The 11,737-nt window shown below is 45.5% G+C and overlaps 1 protein-coding gene across 3 annotated transcripts in view; it reads right to left on the reverse strand.

The window, feature by feature from the left end:
- LOC135385261 (fibrous sheath CABYR-binding protein-like) overlaps window positions 1-11,737 on the reverse strand; it is a 90,943-nt gene that overhangs the window by 32,102 nt on the left and 47,104 nt on the right. The window lies entirely within an intron of this gene.

Here is an 11,737-nt window from a genome sequence, read left to right on the forward strand (position 1 = left end):
CTTCTCCGCTTCTTGAAAAGCTCGGGCCTTGTGTCTGCCCTCTGACTGGACATTCTTGGGACTTTTTTTCGTGCCTGTACTGCACTGCACTGCGTGCCTGTTTTTCTTTCATTTTTTTTCTTTTCGTTTATTTTTCAGTTTCTTTTTCGGAATAGCAAGCTGGCAACAGTCTGGCTGACATTTCCTTTCTTTTTCTTTCACTCTATTAAACATGTCCTCCCCCCCCCCCATTTCACCACGTGTTCTATTTGTGTAGAGATATATAGAGTCGGTTGAAAAGTTGCTCAACAGAAAAAACCGACAGGCAAACAGCTCTGACTCAACGTTACTCTGCATGCTAGCTTCATTCAATTGCGATGAGGATACCAGAAGACAGCCTACTTTTTCTATAGTTTGACAAGTACCAAGCTGGACAGTCAGCCAGCGTGGGTATCCAAAATCAACACACACTCAAAAAACACACACACATACACAGAGCAATAGCTCTCTCACGTCTCACTGACACACTACGACAAGACGCATATTCATGTTACATACCAGATCCGCGACAAATAACATATATGATACACTCACGTCACATAACATTGACAATTCGTGGCTTTACGTCGCGAAAGAACTATGATCATGAACGACGCCCCATAGCGGTCAGTCTGCAGATCAATTTTGCCCACCGTTTCGTAACACTAACTCCCGACAATGAAGAGAAAAAAGTTACGAGGTAGATGTAATATACAGGGTGAATTTAGCAAATGTCACACATTTTAATCGCGTCGTAAAAATTGAAAATGACATTTCTGGCGCTTCAAACTCTGCAGACTGATAGCCATTCGCCCGAAGTTTTATCCAAGGATTTTTTTTTTTTTTCAAATGCTATCACTCTGTAGAAAAAAAAAAGTTAGAAGCAAAACAAATTCTCACCCCATGCATTTCCAATGTCCTATAACGCCCGCAACACGCATTTTTTCCTCCATCTGTTTCACGTTCACATCACCACGTATAGGTGGCGCCAGAGCGCCAGAGACGATAGCTTATATTTTTACGACTCGACCGAAATGTGTAATCTTTGTTAAATTCACCATGTAGTATGGCGTGATTTTGTCATTGGCAAGTTCGACACTGGATCCCATTTAGGCTCAGCACCCCCCGCCGGCTATGCTGACTGTGGTTTTTCCTGTGCTTTACTCGGACACATATGCCGGCACAGTTCCCTTAGAAGTCGGCCTAGGACGCACATTCCCTCATGACGTAGCGTTGCCCACCTCTGTGAGGCCGACAACGGCGAGCCCTTTCACCACCACCACAATCATCACCACCACGCTCACCATTATCTCTTCGCGTTCGAGAAATATCCCACAAATTTCCATTATCGTGCGAAAAAGTTCTTCATTAAAATCGGTAAAAAAGTGCAATAAGACGGGGACTAAAAAACGACATGAGTGCTTCAATGTGTCTCGTCGTTTTTTAGTCCCCGTCTTATTGCACTGTGCTAGCAACTCTAATGAACACCCCAACACACACAACACAACAGGCCAAAGTTGCAGTTGCAGTCTTGAGTCAAAAACCCACTTCCTCACCTCGAATCGGTAAGACACGTGTATGGACACCTAACTGTGGAGGCCTTTTCTGCCTTCGTTTATAGCAACGTACGCTTCACAACCAAAGGTATTCTACACGCCCGCCAGCGTTCTCCATAAAATGGCCAATTTATGACCGACGCGTCGTCCTAGAAGTCAAAAGCTTCTGGGATGAGTTCTATCTTTATCGCCGACTGTGAAAGCACGCGCCTTCGATCAAATAAACATGTTGGCTCGTCAATCACACTTCATCCGGTTTATTCTGGGATCATTTTTAGTCCCTTTACACTTGGTTTTATTAGATTTCTCTGCGTTCTAGTCATGCCTTATAGTCCTGAGCCCACCTGTGGCCCACCGCAATATGCTTCGCCCTTACCCTTGAACTCGGGGATAGGCAAGGTAGAAGCAACGGCCCCGAGCATTGAAAAGCTTCCAAAAACGAAAAGCGTCCTCGAGGGTCGGCCACGTGAAGACGATGTCTAACGAATTGTCAAAAAATATGGCGACGATTGAGGGCATACATAAGACGAGGAGGTCAAGTCTTCATATCGCATACATCACCTAAGTATACTGCAACGGTGGCAAAACTTGCGTTCTTAGACAAGGTGACTCATGGCCTCGCTGAGACCAACACTATTAATAATGTAGTTTCTCTCAAAATGTAGAATGTAGAGTTGGATGGAATAAGCCTTCGTACAGTTTCTCGCATGAAAGCTGGTGTTCCAGTAAATGCATGATGCCTTTTAAGGGAGCATGGAAGGGCTCGAAAAAAAAAAGTCAGAAGGACTACAAATTAGGCTCAGAAGCCCCAGGATACATATTCGCACAAAAGTCGCGAGTGCAGCACGCAATCCATATGGGCTGGAAAAGCTGCTGCCCTCGGCTGCCGGTCTGTGACGTCACCTCACTCGCCCAATAGTGATGCGCCCCACCTTCTTCTTTCTTTGGCACCGCCCATCCCGCGTCTGAAGCAGCGCTGTAGACGAGTCGCGGCGTCGCGCTCGTTGGTGGTAGCCAAGGTCGTACTGAAAGGTAGGTGGTCGGTTCGAATCCTACCACCGGCTGTGTTGCCTCAGGTTTTCCCTGGGTTTTCCGAAGACTTTCCGGACGAATGTCGGCACGGTTACCCCAAGGTCGCCCCTCGCCCTAGGACGGTTGCTAATCCTTTGTTCCCCATTCCTTCCTGCTGTCCTCTCTCCATATGTGCACATCTGTACGCCGCTTATAGCCACAATTGCTTCGCGGCCCTAACTCGAAATAAAGAAAAAGCAGACGAGTCGCCTTCCCCACTTCCTCCATTGCTAATAAATGTGCTCCGCTAATCATCGAAGAAGGCTAGACAAGATCGCCGCCGCTGTGCACAATCTTGTAAACGAATTTTCTGAGCAAATGCGCGCTTCCCAAAAGACATACGTCGTTCCAGTTGCGTTCGTCCGTGGAAACCGTGAAACGTTGCGAAATGTCCTAGTGCGACTTTCCGCCCTTCGCGACACAATGTCGGCAACTTTGGCGCGTGCTCTGGTATTTCACCCTGACAAGTCTTTGGTTGGTGTGTGCGCGTGTGTTGAGGTTGAGTGGGGGGGAGGGGGCGAAGTAACGGTCTCTGTGAGTAACAGCCAACCGCGCTCCAGCAACCCAGAGGCGGTGAAAGAAACAACACTGCCGTGCACATCACGTGCACAAAAACCGACAAGTTGTCGACATTTCCTGGCATTTAGCCCGCATTTTGTCCATGTCAACAGACACTGAACTTAACCACCACGTCGAGTACACGCTTTTTTTGCGGCAGGTTGCGGCATAACCGAGTTGCCACAAGATAACGGCGTTCGCCTCCCGTTTGGAAGACAGGGCTACTATCTTGAACTCGCACACACTCGAAAGACGGTGAGCAGGTGGAGATGTCAAAATAGGTTGGCCGTAGGTTTGCATCGTCACGACTAAAGCAAAGAAAAAAAAAGGATGAAGGAGTGAAGGTGAGGTATGTACAGGATCAATGAAACCGATGGATGGGAGGTACGCTAGAGGGGACTTTGAGCAAGGCCCGTTTCTTGGAGAAAACGCACGAGGTCACGAGTTTCTGTAGATCGTTCTGCATAACAACCTTCGGGGTATAGGATTCTCGCCAATGCGTCAGCCCTGGAGTGTAAACCGAGATAAAAAAACCGAGCTGCACTGCATAGCACGCTCCTAGCCACCATTATCCCGAATGACAGCGTTCTCTCCAGTGATTTGATGAAAACGGATGGCGTGCCCCATTTTTGTAGCAATTATGATCTGTATGTATAACGCAAGAAAAATGGCGTACGCCCCTCGGCAAATCGGGGGCAACAACCATGGCACTCGGGATGATGGTTGGCGAAGAGCGTGCTATGTGGTGAAGTTCATTTTTAAGAGTGTAGGCTACACTCTAAAAACAGAACTTCACCGCACAGCACGCTCTGCGCCAACCATGGCCACGAATGTTAGGGTCATCACTTCTGATTCGAAGAGAGAAGAGGGCGCACGCCTTTTTGTGTCAATTATCATATATACAAATTCCAGAAAAAGGCGTGCGCCCCCTTTATCCTCTAACCAGAAGCGACAACCCTATCATTCGCGGCAATGGTTTGCGCTGAGCGTGCTATGCGATGGAAGCTCTGTTTTTAGAGTTGTGAGCTGTACTCTGACACGTCAGACATAAGCACGGCAAGTGCGTGTGTTTGCCCTCATTGACACATTGGTCATAACTTACAAGGGGATACCACGGGCCAGGGTACGCCTCCCCGGCAGGGTGGTCTGTACGCGCATAACGCAGCATATCGTAACTCACGTAATCCAATGCTCCAATTTCGTTTACTGCACATAGTGTGAAATAAAGGAGCACGTTCTCGAAGCTCGAAGTGTGAAGACGTGTTATCTCGACTCTGCGTCCCTCGGCCAGAGCGGGCCCTTGGCATAAGTGGCCTACGACGACAACGAAGCTTCGTATTTCTTTTTATACGCACGAGTTACGTGTACGACGGTTGCGAAGCTTACAGAGTGTACAGTCTTAAAAATGAACTTCACCGCATAGCACGCTCCTAGCCAACCATCATCTCGAACAGGGTGTCGGAGCGAACCGAAAACCGGAACCGAAAACCGGAAAAAAACGCTATTTTGGTGCGAACCGGAACGGAATCGAAACCGTATACGTTTTTTTCGCTCAGGAGGGAAACCGAAAAATATATTTAACGGTTTTCGGTCAAAGAGAAAACTTCGCCGGTTTGGACTACGGATAGGCGAACGAAACAGACGTCGTGTGCTCTGAAGTTATGTCATGGATACTTTACGAGGGTTACGGTTACGATGGAATGCATGTCGGTATAGTATGACCCTTAGGCTCCCTTTGTAATGGTTTATAGTTCGCGCACGCACACAAGGTGCATTCTTTTCGCTTGCACCTCCTGCACCAGATCTGAACTGGGTTATTTGCGTGCTGCACTTTCCTGTTGAAAAGAAAGGCATTAGTAATAAAGTTCCTTTCAGCTGGAAAGTGCACCTCCCGAAATCCCGTCTTGCGTGGAGTCCAAGGTAGTGCAGTCCAGTGCAAGTGAAAAGAATGCGCTTACAGACTTCGAGGTGCATGTGACTCTCTAGCAATGTGCCGTAGTGTTCGTTTTAATTTGATCCTCCTAAACTCTCCTCAACTAAGCAGCGACCCAAGGGGGCTGCATAACGGCTTCTTTATCGGTAATGTCGCGCAACGCGTCCCTTATGTTTGAGAGCAACTAAGTTGAATACATTTACGTATACGCGAGGGCAAGCCCGTGCAAAGTGGCAACTCTTTTGTGGACAGGACACGAAGAAAATAAAACGGAACCGTCGAGCGCGTTTATGAATGAAGGTGTTCCCCGATTTGCGTCGTATTCGTGCGGTGGTGCTTGTTGGCTAGACAGTAGCAACAGACATTCGGATGGGACGCAATCGCTCCAACCCAGCAAGAAAGTACTTTACGTAGGACATCACGACAAACAAGTCAGTTTGTAGCATGCGCTTCAATAAAGGAGAAAGCCCATTTGAACAGACAGTAACCTACAGGAACCAGGAGCTACTAATTTCACAGCTTTCTATTGATATTAAATACCGTGTATGCGGAATAAACTGGTTTACATTTTGTAACATTGATCTCTTTTTTTTGGGGGGGATGAATATTCCCAGCAGAAGCGGAACCGGTTAAAAACCGGTATGAACCGTTATTTTTTTACTCCGGAGCAGAACCGGTACCGGATCGTTTATGATGTAACCGGAACGAAAACCGGAACGAAAAACGTTTCGGTTCGACATCGTTATCTGCCCCGATTTGCTGAAAACGGGCGGCGTACGCCTTTTTTGTGACACTTATCCTGTTCATAATTGTCACAAAAGAGGCGTACGCCTCCCGTTTTCGACAAATCAGGGAAGATAACGATATCATTTGAGATGTAGGCTGGCTAGGAGCGAGCGCAGGAGTGCAAGGGGCCCGTGCCTTTTCAGAGGCCCGCACGACAAAAGGCCGGACGCGTGTCTAAGTCAGCACACAGCAAACACACGTAATCATACAGGGTGTCCCAAAAAACGTGTCATTGAATTATAATAAAAAAACCACACCACCTAGAATCATACGGTTAAAGACATTTCTTCTTACTAGGTTTTTGCCACCTCCTGATGTGAATGTCGTGTAACGTAAGTTTAATTATGTAAATTTTTGCGAACTGAAATCGGAAATTTGCAAAGTATAAAGGTCACTTTTTTACCCCACCAATGTGAAAAGCGTGTCCAATTTACTCAAATTAATGATAATTGACAGAGATATTCAGGGGCTATCCCATCAGAAAGAATAGCCGAACATCATGCTCTACGGAGCTAGCGCGCGACAAATTTTTTCAGCGCAATCCTTGTCAGTCCGACGAAAGGATGTTGGAAACCCAGCCCAAGCTGCACAATGTACTGAAAGTCGAGTGCAATAGGGGTGGCCGGTATGTGTCTTATCAATGTTCTCTAGTTTCACACGTCTGTTCAAGGCCTTCCACCTACCCGTCCACCCCGCTCGACTTTCAGTACATTGTGCTACTTGGGAGCCCACACCTGCATCGCAGAAAGAGATAACACAGGTATTGCTTATCGCGTCTGACTTTCGCTGGGATCGCACTTTCCCTTTCCCAACTTCATGAACTGTCACTTTTTCTACTATCACTCTGTGGGCTGGCCGGCTGGGTTCGGAACCTCCTTTCGTCGAACTGAGAGCGATTGCGCTCAAAAAGTCGTCGCGCGTTATGGTCCGGTGCTACGAAAAGCATGATGTTCGGCTATTTTTTTCGATAGTATAGCTCGTGAATATCACTATTAATTATCATAATTATCATGAACTTGAGTGAATTCGGCACGCTCTTCATATTGGTGGGTAAAAAAGTCTCTTTACTTGGCAAATTTCCGAGTTCAGTTCGCAAATATTTACATAATTAAACTTACGATACGTGACATTCACATCAGGAGTTGGCAAAAACCCAGTAAGAACAAATGCCGTTGACCGCATGATTCTAGGTGGCGTAGTTTTTTTTTATTATAATTCAATTACACGTTTCCTGGGACACCCTGTATAAACAACATGTTACCAAGACGTGAGGAAGGAGGACAGGCCAGGTCACATTCCCTGGGGCACGTAATTCATCTCACCGGCCCTGTGAGATATGGGCAAGCTCAAGATCGTGCACCAAGTAGAAAGTAGAACCGATATCACTCCGGATGGTTGGTGGTTCTCAGCGTGTTATGCGGTGAAGTTCTTTTTCTAGAATGCGTCACTATAATTCAGATACCACCGTTCACAAAATGGAGTCACACAAACGCTTAGCTATCCCTTTATGCCTGCAATCAACGCCTTAATGACAGTCCATAATGAAAAAAATAAGTCTATATGAAATACAATACTGTACAGGACGAGCGTGAACGAACGGTGCTTTCAGGAGGACCCTCATGTGTTCCACATGTGCAGTAACGTATCTCCCTCTTACTGCCATAGAGGAGGGCCTACCTCGTTTATGCTGTGGCTAGGCATATTGAGCCAAGAAGGACAACTCCATGTTCCTTTAGCGATAAGAAGGAAGTTACAGAAAGGTTCTTCGTTGTATTTCACTAATTTGCGACTTGGGTTCTAGTTGTGGATTATAAAGCACAAAGGGGGCGAAGTGTAAAAATTTGGATTTACCGTCGAGTTCACTATGTACCCATAAAAGAACGTCGAAAATGGTAATGTGCAGTCCCCTGTGCAGTCCCCCACTCAAGATGCATAAAAATCCGATCAAACATCATTCGTCCGAAGTATGTGATCAACTGTATACTACCCTTAGGAAATTTTTCTCGCACACTGCAAATCCTTTTATTGACTGTTACATTCTTAGTTTTTCTTAAATTCAAATTCCTTTACTGAACTCCGAAATTTAGCAATCTGAGGTACTCCTTTTTTTCTATATTCTTGGTAGAATAAGGAAATGCATGAGGAGTGACCATAGCACACCATCAAATGCGCTTACATTCAGCGGCCAAATTGTTTCTAAACAAAGCAATAGCTCTGATTCTCTACGTCGTTTTGTAGCTTCTTTCGTTATCAGGAATTACTTTTATCCAATATCCTTGCAGTAAAACACGTAAATACGATGGTGAAGTTGATACTGTAAAACCCTTTATTTTCGCGGCCCGCGAAGTTCGCGAATTGAGCACTCGGGATTTGTTCGCAGCCCCTAAATTTCGCGAGTTGTGATCGGAAGACAAAAATCGGATTCGCAAAGGTCCGCATACCAGCCGGATGCACAAGTCATCTGCAGCCGCTAGATGTGTACTTCAACAGGGTGTTCAAGTCCGAAATGAAGAAAATGTTTACAGGCTGGTATACTCAGACGCACAAGCGGCCATAGCGGCACAGATGAATGATGATGAAGACACGTAAGTAAGCCTGGCGATTTCTGCTGTGAAGCCACTACATGCCATGCGGCTGATAGGAACGACGTGGCGGTATCTTCGTGACAAGCCCGGTGTGGCCTGTATACTGCATTTGAGTAATGTTGCGAAAGTTTGTGCTGCGAACTAGCCTGTGTATGTTAGAGGCAGGGCACTGTGAAAATAAAATTTGTTTGCGTCGTACTTAGCGTTCACGCCTCGATCTGCGCCCGAAATTTTCGCGTGCCCCTTAAATTCGCGAAGGCTCGATTCGCGAAATTCGCGAAAGTTATGGGCTGGCGAAAATAAAGGGTTTCACTGTATTACAAAGAAGAAAAAAAAAAAAAACACAGTGGGGATGTGAGTAGCGACGAAGTCAAACTGTCTACCCCAGGACGCTAAGTGTTATTCAATTAGAGTTGTGACTCTGAAGGTACTTAACCTACAGGAACAGCTACTAAAACTAACGCGTAAGCTAGCTATTGTTATAGCACGGTCCCGTGGTTTATAGTTAGTCGTCAGTAGTAAATTACTATTGCGTGCGCGTTTGAACTTGAAGTGGCCACGCATTGCAAATCTCCCGGAAAATAATTAAAGGTACGATTTTTGGACGCAGAAGCTCAAAAACGAGCTACATGCGATAATTGTTTATGTGAACAATGCAACAATCTAATTTCTCGCCTGTAAGTGCACTTTACTTTTGCGAAAAATGAAATGTCCTGGTTTGACTTGAACACCCCTCATAAATTCCCTGCTGCAGTGGTAAGCTTTCCACGCTGGGAGGTGAGGCGGCTTCGAATCATACCTGGGTAGCAGCGTCATTACTCTAATGAAATTACTGTAACGAATTACGTTTCCTGGTAATTTGTAATGTAATGCATTACTTTTTACATTATGTAATTTGTAATTTAATTTAATTACATTTGGCAGTAATTTTGATGACATTACTCATTACTTTTTACAAAAGAATCGAGTGTGTGTTCTGTGTTTGCACATGGCAGGAAGTTCGGTGACGCACTCAATCGGCACGGCCGGGGAACATCAGTTCCCTTAGACGAGTCAGTTGCCTTATAGTTAGGGGTTAGGGCACCCACAAACAAACGTTCTCCAGATCAACGGTTTGTAGCCTTGGAGAATCATTGTCTGCGGGCTCCATCCTCTAGAGAATCTTCCTGTTGTCGTGATACTTTGCGTCACCTTCGCCTCTACATTGTGGAACGATACGTTATACGTGGCACGCTAGCCTGACATGTAAAAGAGACAAATAAAAGAGTACAAGCTAACTGTTGTGACGTTGTCACCATACATTTCCCTGAATTTCCGGGAAGGCAAGTCTCGTCAACTTTTGTGTTTTTGTCCCTTGTGCCTTCCACAAAATTCGGGAACATGTATGCCAATAATGGCGAAGTAATGGCGTTTTAATGTCATTACTTTTTCGCAGTAATTGTAATGTAACTTCATTACGTTTCAGTTGCAGTAATGAGTAATGTAATTTAATTTAATTGTAACTGGAGTAATGAGCAATGTAATTTAATTACATTTTACAAGTAATTTACCCAGGTATAGTTCGAATCCCCGCACCGGCTGTGCTGTCTCGGGTTTTTCATGGGTTGTCCGGCAGACTTTCCAGGCGAATGTTACGGTTCCTCTTGAAGCAGCCCAGAACGCATACTAACCCTCTATCACCCCCTCCTTCTTGCTGTCCACTCTCCATCTGTTCACGTCTGAACGCCGCTCATAGCCACAGTTGATTCGCGGCGCTTACAGGGAAGTAAAAAAAAGGTGAAAAGCTGAAAAAGGCCGTTCGAGTGGCGCAAATTGTCGCCAATCTCCCTTGGTGGATAACGGCCAGCGTCTGAGGTGGAAGAAGAATTTGAAGCAGAAGAAAAACCGGTAGAAGAAAACGTTGACGCCGCCCTTTCACTTTCCTCATGCTTCTGCTGATTACGACAGCAATGTTCAAACGCCACAGTTGTCAGCGAAAACAGTGAGGAGGAAACAGGATGAGGAGGGTCACTGTTGCTTTCTTTTTTTTTCGCCCCTTGTTGCATGGTGTACGGAGGATTGTGAACGCCCGACTATTATTTGCGCCTCTCTAAACGACGGTTTTCGCTTTTCGGTAAAGTCGGTTTCAAGTCGGTCGGTTTCAAGCACACGGTAAACGAGTTTCGCTTTTCGGTGTTTCCTTTTTTTTTTTATCAGCTATTTTATAACATTTTGGAAGGGACTCTGTTTTGTAATACAATGTGGTAAATCCGACAATGGATTGGCAAATATCGGGGTTGATTCAGAAAATTAAATTTCTCGAAACCGAAAATTAATCGAAGTGTTCCCACGTCCGGCATGGCAAAAACTCGCGGAAGATAAACACCGTTGACCCCATAATTTTCGGGCAAGTATGTTTTTCATATATCGTTCGACACCATAGGTGAAACACCCCGTATATGCCACCTGGCACCGTATACTCGACTCTTAGGTGTTTCACCCAGACCATCACAAAATTCATCAATTTATGAAAACAGGAGTTCAAAGTTTACATCATTGAGTTTATGAACGCAGTAGAAATGCATTAGCTTTTGTACAGACAAAGAACACTATAGACAGATATTTATTTACAGCTAACTCGGTAGAATGACAGCGGAAAGTACCTGTGGCTTGAGTTAAAATTGCAGGCAAAATATAATTAAATTACAACTACACCTACACTCTTAAAAACGATGGTGGTGGTGGTGGTGATGGTGATAGGCCTCGCCGTTTTTGGCCTCACAGAGGTGGGCAACGTCACAACTGACGCCCTGGGGGAATATGCGTCCTGGGCCGACTTCTATGGGAACTGTGCCGAACCAACGAAAAACGAACTTCACCACATAGCACGGTCCTAGCCAACCATCATCCCGAATGACAATGTTCGCCTATTTTGTTTTCAGCAAATCCTGGGCGAGAACGTTGTCATTCGGGATGCTGGTTGGCTAGGAGCGTGCTATGTGGTGAAATTCATTTCTAAGAGTGTATTCATCCCTAAGAGTTCTTAGTTACATACAGTGTAGCCACTTACCCTAAAGTAAGTAATTATTGTAATTTAATTGCTCCTAGTTCATTACTTCACAGCTCTGCTGACTACTGCCAAAGATGTGATAATGACACCGCCGGCTCTAAGATTCATTCGGCCGATGCGATGCTACATGTCGCCTAAGGAACTCCAGCTCCATAATTAACCATTCCGTATAGCATTTACA

The sequence above is a fragment of the Ornithodoros turicata genome, chromosome 2, assembly GCF_037126465.1.
Source record: "Ornithodoros turicata isolate Travis chromosome 2, ASM3712646v1, whole genome shotgun sequence".
Classification (NCBI taxonomy): domain Eukaryota; kingdom Metazoa; phylum Arthropoda; class Arachnida; order Ixodida; family Argasidae; genus Ornithodoros; species Ornithodoros turicata.